Raw genomic sequence first — 14,126 nt, 5'->3', positions numbered from 1 at the left:
CATAAAAACAATAAATAGTTAAAAGTGAAGTATTTGCAAGCTGTTACAAGTCCATAGGCAGTTATAGACTTAAAACTTTTGCTCAAAGATGTTTCAAATATAAATACTATAACCAGTTTATGTTGCAACAGGCTTAAAACCTTCGTCTTGAGCTTAAAGTTGATAAAACATTAAAAGCTGTTATGAGATTGAAGTTTGTACAAACTGAAAGCTGTTGTAAGCTAAGGCTGAAAATGTGTAAGTTTTTACATGCTTAAAGCTAATTCAAGCTTAAATCATAAGTAAGTCAAACTTTAATATCTGTTTAAAGATATTAGTTACCAGTTGAAAGCTGAAAAAGCTTAAATTCAATGACAATTTGAACTAAAACTAATGAAAGCTTAAATCTGTTTTCAAATAAATCATGAAAAAAGCTTACAGTTAAATAAAGCCTAAAGCAAATCCCAGCTTTAAGTTAAGGCAAGATTAAACCTAACATCAATTAAAGCCTCAAGAAAGTTAAAGGTAGACATTAACTCAAAACTAATGAATGCTTAAATCTGACATAAGCGAAAATCCTAAAGCTGTCAGCTTAAAACTAGTCCAACTTTGAAGTTAAAATAATTGATGTGAACTTAAAGCTTATCAAATGTTAAGCTCTTCCAAGCATAAAACGGAAAGATAAAACCGATTAAGAACAGTACGAACTTAAAGTCGAATTTTATATAAGCTTTAAGCTGCTATTGCAAAAGCTTAAAGTAGAAAAAGATTTATAAAAAGTACACAACATAAGTAGATTAAAAACTATTTAAAAAGCTTTAAAAGCTTTCCGATAAATTTTGTTTGAATTTATAAGGTATTTTTCTACAGTTTGACCATGGTGTTTTGTGCATAAAGTTGGTATTATATTTTTCACAATTCTATCTACAAATACACATATAAACCATGTGTTATTTGTAGTTATTTGGTTTTGTTTGAATGTTTGTACGTATGTTTGCATACACAGTCGGATTTGTTTGTCTGTTTGGTAGATAGACAAACAATAAAAAATAGTACAAATCTAATGCATGATAGAGCCTGGCACCAAAAACCATTATACATATTGTATATATACAAAAACACTTACTAACACATATACATATACACTCATACACATGTAAATACATACGCATGTTAACATACACAAACACAATTACGATGTCAGGCTGTAGTATGTTTGATTGTGTAAAGCTTTGGCGTTGAAGTGAGGGAAATGCAGAAGAATTGATAGAGCTTTCGGGGTTTCAATAAAACAGGTTTAGGACCTGTTTAAGCTAATTTCAGTAGCAATAATATCTGTTAAATCGGAGATATGTGAACCAAATTTTGATTTCCTAGATATTGATATTATACTTCCTTTAATAAAAGTTGTTGATAACTTTGACATTTATAGACTATTTAAGCTGATTTTTTAAAACTGCATCAGCACAAATCTCTTCCCATTTTCCCTATCACTTCTATGTCTGTATTCATATATACATACATATATAGCTTTAAAATATAGGTTGTATTAGAGCCATTGTATTGTAGGCAAATTGAGTTTATAACAAAAGGCTGGCAGAAATACAGAGAAAAAAGACATAGAACTAAAACGTACATTGCCATAAAATATCTAGTTACATTGTGCATAAAAGCCACTTGATTCGCTTTTAATCTAGTTTGCAATTATTTAAAAATATTTTTAGTTTTACAAAATACATTTTCTCATATACATATAGCTGTAACATACAAACACATTTTGTATTCTATTTTCGCTACAGCGACAATTGTTTTAGAATTTGTTTTTTAATTTCTCTAGGTTGTATTTTTTTTTTGAAAATGCAAAGTAATAGTGGAAAAAAATGGCTAAAAAATCAAGTTAAGCACGTTTGGTAAATACAGACACAGAAATGCCATGTGAATTTAGCCATTTCTAAAACTAGGGGGTATATTTAGATTTTTTCTTTTTTTTCAAATTTATAGGGAAAAAATTACAATAAAATGTTTTTTAGATATACGTGTGTGTATAAGTATGTAAGTTTTATTATTGTAGTAATTTTATATGCTAAATTGTTGGGGCGTGTTTTTTTTAGTTTGCTGTTGTTGTGTGTGTGTTAGCTGCATTTCGAGTGTTTTTGAGTTTGTGTTGTTTTTTTAGGAAACGGAAATGTTTTTAAAATAAGCGCTTAAAAACACTTATGCTCAATGATGTGGCAGTTAAATTTGACTATTTTTTGTATTTTTTCTATATAAGTATTTTTATTTAGATTTTTTTATGTGTTTTTTTACAACAATAAAAATGTGGTAATAACAATTTAGTTGGTATTTTTTTTGCAAATTTTCAAATGCTTAATGGAATTTTCATATCTAAATGTTGTTATTTTATATTTTAGAAAAATTAAAAGGAAATTGGATTTTTTGGTTAATAGATATTTTGAAAAGTTTAAAATTGAATTTTATTTTTTTTAAATAAATTCTACTAAATTCATTGACTTAAAAATTCACAATAGATGATGGTGTGTCTTTTAAAAACGGTTTTTGTTTGTTTTTAATTTAAATATCATTTCCAGGGCTACTTATCAGTCATTTATATTCATTTCGTTATTGAAAATTATAATATAAAAATAATTATTCAAAAATATAGAATTTTGTGCCAACAAGGAGTCATATATAGGAAGCAGTTGTTGCTCAACATCATCATTGATACTCTTAACAAGAGATCTTACTTCAAACTATCTAGTGTTGTTAGTTCATTTAAAAGCTATTTTCCTTTCATTTTAATCATCTGTCCTCCCTCCCAATCAAACCACAGTGTTGAATTCCTATTCTTAACCCTTTCTCGTCTTTTTGCTTTGTGTGAGAACTTATTTATACTTTTTTGCTGGAGATCATCATTGATACTCACTACATGAGAATTGCTAGTTTTAACCCTTTTCAATATCAATTTATATTGTCCAATGTTTCAAAATAATAAAAACTTTTTTCTTACATACATGATGGAAACGGTGGCGTATGATTATTCTTCAATAATTCAATAACACGTATACGTCGTGTATTTCCTCAAACTAATTCGTTTGATTTTCGAACGAGTTTTGGTTTCATAAACAAATTTATAGAAAAGTAAAGAACACTAGAGATAAAAAATTTTAAGTTCGATCTCACAAAAACTTTTGGAATATATATACTTTCTATGACTAAAACATAAGAATCAATATATTCTGACGAATCTGCTAGAAGAGATTTTGTTAAATTTTCGCCTTTTTATACCCTATATCACTATAGTGGTATTATACGTTTGTTCTGAAGTTTGTAACGCATAAAAATTAGTCTTACACCTACCTTAAAGTATATTGATCGACTAAAGATAACTTTCTGGGTCAATTAAGACATGTCCGTCCGTCTGTCTATCCGCTGGCTGTCCATATTTTGTTAAGTTTTCGTCTTTTTATAACCTATACCACTATAGCGAGGAGGGTATTATACGTTTGTGCTGATGTTTGTAACGCATAAAAGTATTGGTCTTACACCTACCCTAAAGTGAATTAATCGACTAAGAATAACTTCCTGAGTCGATTAAGACATGTCCGTCCGTCTGTCCGCTGGCTGTCCATATAAAGATTGTGTGCAAGCTACAGACCACAATTTTCAAGATATTTTGATAAAATTTGGCACAAGGACGATGCCTTTTGAAAATGGTTAAAATTGGTCCAGTATTTCACCTAGCCCCCATACAACTTGACCTTCCGATTTGGGGTTTCTTACTCATAACTGCGTTAAATATACTACTATCTCTCCAAATTGGCACAACTAAGTTTTATATAGGCATAAATGACCATGCCGATTTCTTTAAAGATCGGCCGTAATTTAAGCATTAGTATAGCCTTGAAATTCAGCATAACTGACCTTTATATAAAAATACATCAATCCTCCCAAATTATTAAGGATCTTCCCATATTTGCCTCTAACTCCCATATAAAGCCCTAAATACATCGTAATTAAGGTAATATTCAACATAAGAGTTTCTTTATGAAAAATTCATAATTTTTTAAATCATATAGTTGGCCATGCCCGACTATACTTTCCTACTTGTTTTTAATCAAAATTTTAAGGAAATTTGAATTCAAAGAGACAAACTCTTTGGTTAAAAATATAATTACTTCTTAAAATTTTCCAAAAAACAATGAAATTGAATGCAAAGGATTTAAGTTAATAATTTAATATTTAAGTCCTAGCTTTTAGCACTTATAACCATTTCTAATATATTAACACACAAAAAGTGCAATTATTACGTATTAATTTACATATTTCAAAAGAAATGAAACTGAATTGAATTGAACTCCATATAAATAATTAGAACTTTACGGAAAATATAATGTAATGAAAGCCAATTAAAAATTTATTACTAATTTAATGAATACAGAAATTTCTAACGAATCTAAAACTGTATTAAATATGCTTTATACAAATTTATCCTATATTTAACATTTAAATACTAAATTATTGGAATTTTATTGCAATTAATTTTAATTGAGTATTTTGAAGCCAAAGCAAATTTTATGACTTAAACAAATTAACAACAATTGTTCAAAAATAAATATGAAATATGTTTTTAAATTTATTAAAAATTTGTATTTAAACCTTTAAAAATTTAACTGTTTAAACGAAAATTATTTAAAAATTTAATTAAATAATTAAACATATACAAATGTAAATAGACCTTTAATATAAATAACTTCTAACCATAAATTTCTCAAGAATTAAAAGCAGTACATATTAAATTACTGAAATCGTAACTAAGAAATTGTAGCAATAAATTTCCTGGAATTCATTAAATATTTACAGACTTTTTGCTAAAATATGCCAATGACATTTAAGGCAATATATGCAAATTAATTAATTTGCAAATTTAAGCTTTTCTTAAAAAAAAATTGAAACTGAAATCCTAAAGCATAACAAATTAATACCCCCAGAAATTCCACAGAATTGTTTTATATCATCATATTCTATCACTATAAAATGCTGGCTAAATAATTTTTAGCAAAAAAAGAAATCATTTATGCATAATAAGCATATTTAATACTGATCTATGTATCTACCATAAACATAATATTTCAACATCAATAACTATACTTTATATACATACACATACATACATATGTATGCTTGTTAATTTATAATTTTATGATTTATAAAAGGATTATAAATATTTGTTTTTTCTTTTACTAAAAATTTTAATATTGTTGCTATTTTATGTAATAAATTTCATTATTATATTGAGTGCAGGCGATAACAGCTTCATCATACAACATTAAATATATTTAAACAATCAATGACCTACAAAAGAATTTACTTGTTTATTTAAAATTATTATATAAAATTGCATGTTGGTAATAATTAACAATAAAAGTAATTTATGGAAATGTGATATTTTTAATATAAAAGAGATTTAAAATTTATGTTTATTCCCATATTTACATAAATTTTTGGAAATTATTCTAATTTTTTTCTGGGATTATTGTTATTTAGTTTAGAATATTATTTTCTTATCCCTGAGAGATTATTAAAATTTCAAGCAATTAATACTGTTGTTTAAAATTTTTTTAAATAATCTTTAATTTTAATAGGATTATGTATAATAGTAATTTGTTTTGAATTAAAAATAGACTTTATCTATTAGATGGATTATAAAATTCACTACAAAAGTAAATTTATTATAAAACCCTTTATTTAAAAAAGGAAATTTAAGGGCTTTTTTGAAACTTGACACCCAATATCGTCCACTTACGCAAATGTGATTACTAGACTCTTGTTTAAACTCATTCCCAACAGAGGTCAAGCTATAACCTTTTCGATTTTCTTTAAATATTATTTAAAGAAAGCTTTATTCTAATAACTTTTTTAAGCTATAACTTTGATTTTATAGAAAGCATATTTCAACATTTAAAATGCGTCGCTAAAAACTTTTTTAATAAATTTTTAAACTCTATGGTCCTGATAAAACTTTTAAACATTAATAAAGAGCTTTCAACATAACGAAAAGCTTATGAACTCGTGAGAAATTAGAAAAAGTTTTACTGTAGTGTTATCAAAATGTTATTAAAGCAATGAAAGCTTGAAAACTCTACTAATAAGAAAAGCTTTTCAGTTGTAATTCAAATGAAGAAGCTTCTAAAACTCAATTATCAAAAGAGCTTTAAAATAAGGGTAATAATTTTAAAAGCTCATAAAATACTTTTCAAAGGATCTTATATACAATTTTTTATAAAGCTCTAAACTCTAAAGCACTGTTATAGCTGATAAAACTTTAAAATATTAATAAAGAGCTTTCAACATAACGAAAAGCTTATGAACTCGTGAGAAATCAGAAAAAGTTTTATTAAAATGTTATAAAAATATCTTTGGAAGGATCTAAAAGCAATGAAAGCGTTCACGGACTTGAAAACTCTAGTAACAACAAAAGCTTTTCATTGGAATTCAAATGCAGAAGCTTCTAAAACTCAGTCATAAAAAGAGCTTTAAAATAAGGGTAATAATTAAAGCTTTTTTACAAGCTTATTAAATTACTTTTCAAAAGATCTTGTAAAATTTTTATAAAGTTTTAGACTCTAAAGCTTGCTATGGTGCTGACAAAACTTTAAAACATTAATAAGAGCTTTCATCATAACGAAAATCTTATGAACTCGTGAGAAATTAGAAAAAGTTTTATTGAAGTGTTATAAAAATATCCTTGGAAGGATCTCAAAGCAATGAGAGCGTTCATGCATGTAAAGCTTTTCAGTTGTAATTCAAATGAAGAAACTCAGTTATAAAAAGAGCTTTGTAATTAAGGTAATAACTAAAGCTTTTTTAAAAGCTCATAAAATACTTTGCAAAGACATTTTTTATATCAACAGTTTCAGTTCTTAGTTCGAAATATGAAATATTAAGCTTTATTAAAAGCTTTATAAATACTTTGCAAACTATACTAATGTTACCGAAGTTAAAATATTTCAGGATTTTATATAAAAGCTTTTATTAGCTTTAAGATAAAATCATGCCAGTTGCTCTAAACTATTTTGTAAAAATGCAAAATTATAAATTTTGTAATATTAATTACAAAATATCTGTATAAATAATAAAACGTATATTAAGCTCCGTAAACAACTAATTAGAACATGTCAAAGTTTTATAACAAAATTATAGAAAATTTTAATAACTGTAAAGTTTTTGTAAATTTTCAAATATGAAAAACTTTCAAAACTTCAACAACTAAATGTATTATCTTGATTTATGACATTTTTTCAATAAATCAGTAATATGCAAATTACCACCCAATTACACACTTACTCATATCGAAGTGAAAATAATCACAATATTTGAAATAAAATGTAATAAACTATTTATGTAACACATTCTGTGGTAATGTATGTGTAAATAAAGGACACATACACATACATGTGTGCTTTTTTTTGTAAAAACTTTAAAAGCGCATAATTTTTTGTGCTCATTTAAGCGTTTCTACACACATACACTTTAAATTTCCCCCTTTATATTATAAAATATAATCATATATTATTTATATTTTATATGCATTTAGCAAAAAAAAAAAAAAAAACTTTATGGGTCTTATTCATAAACTTTTATCAAAGGTTTATAAATCAAATTTTCATAAAAAATTTGTTCGATAAACCTTCGATAAATGTTTATGAATAAGGCAGTATATATTAGAGTGTGTTATATATGTATTTGTTACATACTTACGAACACATGTAATTGTGTAAAAGTCATAAATTTTTATGTCATTTAAATACATTAAAAATAACAACAGCAACAACACCAACAACAACGTTATAAAATATGAACAATCATGTATGTTAAATGAAAAACCTCAAATCAATTAAAAATTTAAAATTATGAATCATTTTGCAAAAATTTTGTGGTATTGGCAACAACTACAACAACAACAACAACAGCAGTATTGGACAAATGATGGGTTTTATATTTAATAATTTTTTTGAGCCTTGTTTTTCATTTCATAAATTACAAATAGAGTTCATTAGTGTTAAAGAGGTTAAAGTTTTGCAGACCAGGAATTATTGCACAAATAAAAAAAATATTTATAATATTTGAAATTAATTTAAAAATGTAAAACAAATAGAAATAATTTGAAATTTTATTTAAATAATTAATTGTAGGTTTAATAGATGGTGGTCACTTATGACGCGATTGAGGGCAATTGAATAGCAACAATATTTTTATTACTGCTTCTTATGTTATTTAAAAGTTTTAAACATTTTACAAAAAGTTTTCAGAACATTTAGATATTTTACAAAAAGCTTTCGAAGCTTTTATTTAACACTTTTAGAGTTTTTACTAAAAAGTTTTAGAGGTTTCTATTCTTCTTTCAATTCTTTTTCAACAAGCTTTTATAAAAGTATTTTAGATTTTTAATAAAAAGCTTTGAGAGCTTTTATATAAAGCTTTGGAAGCTTTTATAAAAAGATTTGAGAGCTTTTATATAAAGCTTTGAGAGCTTTTATATAAAGCTTTGAGAGCTTTTATATAAAGCTTTGAGAGTTTTTATATAAAGCTTTGAGAGCTTTTATAAAAAGCTTTTAGAGCTTTTGCAAAAAGCTTTGGGTTTTTACAAAAAGCTTTTAAAGCTTTTACAAAAAGGTTTTAGAGCTTTTATACAAAGTTTTTACAGCTTTTACAAAAAGCTTTAAGTTTTTAAAAAAAAGCTTTTAGAGCTTTTGCAAAATTATTTAAAAAATTAATAAAGAGATGTTAGAGCTTTTACAAAAAAATATTTTAGAACTTATAAAAACAATATGAGAGATTCTTCGAAAAACGTTAAATCTTTGATAACAAAATTTAAAAGCTTTTACGAAAAATACTCTAGTCTATAGACAACACTCTAAGTTGTTTTTCTAATAAATACTGCTTCTCTCGAGAACTTATTTACTAGATTTATTGAGAACTTTTTTAAATAAAGCTTATTAAACTTCAATTCTTATATTCTAAAATAAATTCTGTAAAAATGTCACACTTTTTTATAAAAAAAAAACAATAATTTTCAATAACTATAAAACAAACTAAAGAATTCAACGAAAAATTGTAAACATAAAAAATAATTTGTGTTTCTTTATATAAAATAAATGTTGGAATTTTTTTAATATTTTTTTTTTTTTTATTTTTTTGCGGTAGGAAGAGAGAACATGTAAACAAATGATTAGACGCAGACAAATGGGAAAGTTTTTCGGGATATTTTTGGGGGGGTTTTCAAGGATAAAACATATAAGGGATTTGATGTATTTTCTTTTTTTTTTTTTTTGTATTATATTTTTATATTATTTTCTTTGGCTGGTTTCTTTTGTATAGGTAAATTTTTACTTAAATTGACGAGTTTTTTTTCTGCTTAAATACTTATAAATATTTGAAATTAAATTTGGAAAAAAATTTAAAAAATTAATAAAAATATTAAATTAAACATTGTTTGTTTTTTTCAATTTTTTTTCTGGTTATACATAAAAAAATTCATATTTGTTTAAAAAGCAAAATGAAATTATAATAAAATAAAATCAAGTAAATAAATAATAAATAAATCATAATTAATATAGTGATTATTTATATTATATTATATATTTGTGAACTTTTTTGTTGTTGTAATAATGTTATGAAAAAAAAAAGAAATTATTTAACAAAAAATAATAAATAAAACAATTAAATTGTATATTTTTTCAAAGTAGTTTTTTTTTAGTTTTGTTATAGTTTTTTGTATAATTTTGTATTAGTAGTGTTTTTCTCTGTTTTAAATTAATTAAAATTTTAACAAAATTATAAAAAAAAGAAATAAATAAAATGATATTTAAACTAAATACACATAGACACGTACACATAAAACACATACTTTATAAGTAATTATAAACTAATCGTATTTATTTTTATTTAAAAAAATTATTATTATTATTTTTTTTTTTGTAAATTTTAATTTTTTTTTTTTTGTATTAATTAATGAAAATTAATGTTTAAGAGTTTTTGGTGAATGGAAAAAAATAGTATGTAGGAGGAAAAAATTTATTTTACAAAAATATATGAAATATTTTTAAGGGAGTTTTTTTTTATTATTGTTGAATAAAAAATTAAAAATTAGATCTAAATATGAACAAGTTTTGTTGGATATGTAAGGAGATGCAAAGTGAGATGCAGATGTGGTGGTTAGGAGAGACATAGAATTGGTTGTAAATGGGAAAAATTTATTAAAAAGCTTTTGATCCAAATATTTGTTCAAAAAAGTTTTCGAATAAAAACTTTAATGGTTTTTTTATCATTCTAAATAATGATCAATTTGTGTTTTATTTTTCTTATAAGCTTCAAAAGCTATTACAAAGCTTTCGCAAGCACATTTTAAAATTTTATAATTTTGTGAAATTTTGTAAAAATTAGATAAAAAAACATTTTTCCAAAGCTTTCCTAAATAAAAAATTTTAAAATTTTTTCTTGAAATGTTTAAGAAGTTTTCTGAAAAGTAGTTTAAAAGATTTTTGGGGAAAAGCTTCTATAAAAAGCTTTAAAAACTCTTAGCAATAACTTTTAAAACTTTTACAAAAAGTCGTTAAAAATTTGTTTTCAAAAAGTATTAAAAACTTTTGCAAAAAAGCTTTGAAAAATATGATTTTTTAAATAAAGCTCAAGAGCTTTTACAAAAAAGCTTTAGGAACTTTTACAAAGAAGCTTTAAAAGCTTTTAAAAATAAGTTATAAGAGCTTTTACAAGCCAAAATATCTATTACAAAAACTCATAAAGCTTTTTACAAAAAAGCTTTTGCAAAAATCCTTTTAGAACTTTTAAAAAAAGTTTCTGAGACAAAATTTTAGTTTTGGAAAAAAACTTTGTTCTAAAGCTTTTCATACATCTTTCCTTTAAATTCTATATTTCTCCTTACCACTTCTTTAAAGAAGTTTTTTTTATGAATTTTGTAGAAAATATTTAATAATAAAAGAATCAATGATAATTTTCTTTTTTGAATTTTGTAATATTTTTGTTTCTGTTCGTACGTAGTATTCCTTCTAACTTACCAAGGTGTAAATGAGCTCCAGAAGAGACTTCATTTTTGGGAAAATTACATGACAATTGTTGAATTATATATTTGTTAAATTAACAATTAATGCATTTAAATGCACATTGGGTGATAAAACATTGGGAATTTTTATTAATTTATAATGATTTTTTTTTTTGGATTTTTTGTAGTTTTGATTGTTTTTTTTTTAGACGTCACAGCATTACAAATGAAGGACAATACACATGTTAAGACAGGACAAGTACATTAAAAATAAATTTTCAAAAAAAAAACAAGAAGATAGAAACAAATACAAAAAACATGGTAAATTTTTAGTTAGCAAAATAATTACATTTAAAAAGGAAATTTAAAAGGTTTTAAATAAATTATTATTTTCTTTGTTATATAAAAAAAATAAAAATTAAAAAAAACTTAAGAAAATTATAATTTAAGAAAACAATTAACATTTGACACAATTTTTGGTTTTAAATGAGTTACATACACACACATTCATACTTAAAGTTTATAACAGTTTCTGTTTTTCTTTTTTTTTTTTTTTGAATTTTTTCAGGGAAAAATATTTTCTTTTTTGTTTTTTTAAAACCTATATTTTTTTAGCTTGTGTTAGTATTATTACCTTAAATTTATTTTAATATATATTTGTTTAATATTATTTTAATCACAAATTATAGGAATAATTAAACCGAAAAAAAAATATTGTTTAGACACGCACATGAATTTAAATAAATATATAATTTTTAAATTAGAATTTTCGAAAAAAAAAAAATTATTATAAAAATTATATGTAAACAGAATAAGAAATATATTTTATGTGATTAAAAACTAAAACACATAACAAATATTTTGTTATATAAAAAAAAAAAACTTTAAATAAATATTTAAAAACATCATATACTTTAATGTAAATAAAAATATTAATTTAAATTAACAGTGAGTAACAAAAGGAGTTAAAATTTTATCAAGTTAAAATAAAACTGTTGTGGGCAGAAAGCTCTCTCTCTCTCTTGTACTCTGGCATATATAAAATGATTTATAAAAGAGACTGGGAGAGCTTTCTCTGTCGATAACTGCCTTAAAAGCAAAAGCTATTACAATGATCATAACATAACAGATAACGGCAGAGAGTATTAAATTAGCTCTTTTTTTGAATACAATAAAGCAAAGTAAATTAATAAAGTAGCATCACTTGAACAGCTGACTATTTTTTTAAACTAGATAAATGAAGCAAATTGTCAAAGTTTGTTTTGAAAATTGTTAACATTGTTTACGTCGCCATTTTTAAATTAAATAAGCTTTAATTTGAATACAAGAAAGCTTATTGGATATGTAGCTTACTGCTTTATGTAGCTTTATGCACAACTTTTCTGAAGAGATTTCAAAAGCTTTAATAGCTTATGAATTTGGTACTTTTGAAAAAAGAAAACTAATAATATAAGAAATGTTATTTTTAAGATGAAACTGGACAGAAAGCTCTATCTCTCTCTTTATACTCTCGCATACATAACCTGATTTTAAAACCAACAGTGGGAGAGCTTTCTCTGTCGATAACTGCCTTAGAAGCAAAAGCTATTACAATGATCATACATAGCATTAAATAAATAAGCTTTCATTTGAATACAAGAAAGCTAATTGAGAGCTTTCTCTGCCGATAACTGCCTTAAAAGCAAAAAAAGTAGATAACGGCAGAGAGTATTAAATAAGCTCTTTTTTGAATACAATAAAGCTTATTGAGAGCTTTCTCTGTCGATAACTGCCTTAAAAGCAAAAGCTATTTCAATGATATACATAGCAGATAACGGCAGAGAGTATTAAAAAAGCTCTGATTTGAATATAAGAAAGCTTATTGGATAGGTAGTTTACTGCTGCTTTTCTAAAAACTTTATGCACAACTTTTCTGAAAAGATTTCAAGAGCTTTAATAGCTTATAAATTTGGTACTTTTGAAAAAGAAAAACTAATAATATAAGATATGTTATTTTTAAAATAAAACTGTTATGGACAGAAAGCTCTTCCTCTCTCTCTCTCTTTGTACTCTGGCATACACAACCAGGTTTATTAAAAAACAGTGGGAGAGCTTTCTCTGTCGATAGCTGCCTTAAAAGCAATAGATATTACAATGATCATTCATAGCAAAATAAGCTCTCTTTTAAACATACAAATGAATATAAGAAAGCTTATTGGATATGTAGCTTAGCGCAGCTTTTCTAAAAGCTTTATGCACAACTTTTCTGAAGAGATATTAAAAGCTTTAATAGCTTATGAATTTGTTACTTTTGAAAATATAAAAACAAATAGTTTAAGAAATGTTTTTTTTACCAATTTTGTTACTCACTGTTTTATTAAAATAGTTTTAAATCCTTGTTTGGTTGGCCATAATAATTTAATGGATTAAATATTTCATACACAAATAGTTTTTTTTTCGTTTTTTCTAAATTTCTGGTTAAATAAATTAAATAAAAATTAAAACAACAACAAAAAAGTTTACTAAAATAAACCTAAATGATTAGCAATATAATTGATTGATAATGTAAAAAACCGAAACTAAATAATGAAAAACTCTAACATAACAAAAACTAAAAAAAGCAAATAAAAATTAAATAAAATTTTGTTTTAAATTGAAAATGAATTAAAACAGACATAAAATCTTTAAAATGTAAAACAAAATAAACTTAAATTCTTTAAGTTTTTTTTTTTTTTCATAAGTTATATATTAGTTGTTTAAATTTAACATTATTTTCCTTTTATAATTTTTATAAAAATATTATAAATACTTTAAACATGGTTTTCTTTAATAATTGATCAGTTTTAGTAATTTATTTTATTATTTTTTTGTTTTTTTAGGGTAAAGACGAACACAAGGAGGTAAAACACTAGACAACACACATACTCAATGAGGTGCTATCATTATTTTCGCTTTGGACTTTTTGCTTTTAGTAAAAAGACAAATTTCATAAACAATTAAAAACATAATTTAAAAAACTCAAAAACACAAACACAATTTTTTTAAATAATTGAAAACTAAAAGAGAAATTTTATGTTAATATATATTTTTTTTTTGTTAAATAACCCTA

The 14,126-nt window shown here is 24.0% G+C and overlaps 1 protein-coding gene across 1 annotated transcript in view; it reads right to left on the bottom strand.

Annotated features, from left to right (window-relative positions):
- Positions 1–14,126, bottom strand: part of LOC119604773 (teneurin-a) — a gene marked incomplete at its 3' end in the record, with an annotated part of 327,052 nt that overhangs the window by 43,760 nt on the left and 269,166 nt on the right. The window lies entirely within an intron of this gene.

Source organism: Lucilia sericata, unplaced genomic scaffold (genome assembly GCF_015586225.1).
Source record: "Lucilia sericata isolate MDLA Ls3-8-SP2 unplaced genomic scaffold, ASM1558622v1 Contig000429F_arrow, whole genome shotgun sequence".
NCBI lineage: Eukaryota > Metazoa > Arthropoda > Insecta > Diptera > Calliphoridae > Lucilia > Lucilia sericata.
This window is presented reverse-complemented; position numbering and strand designations above follow the sequence as displayed.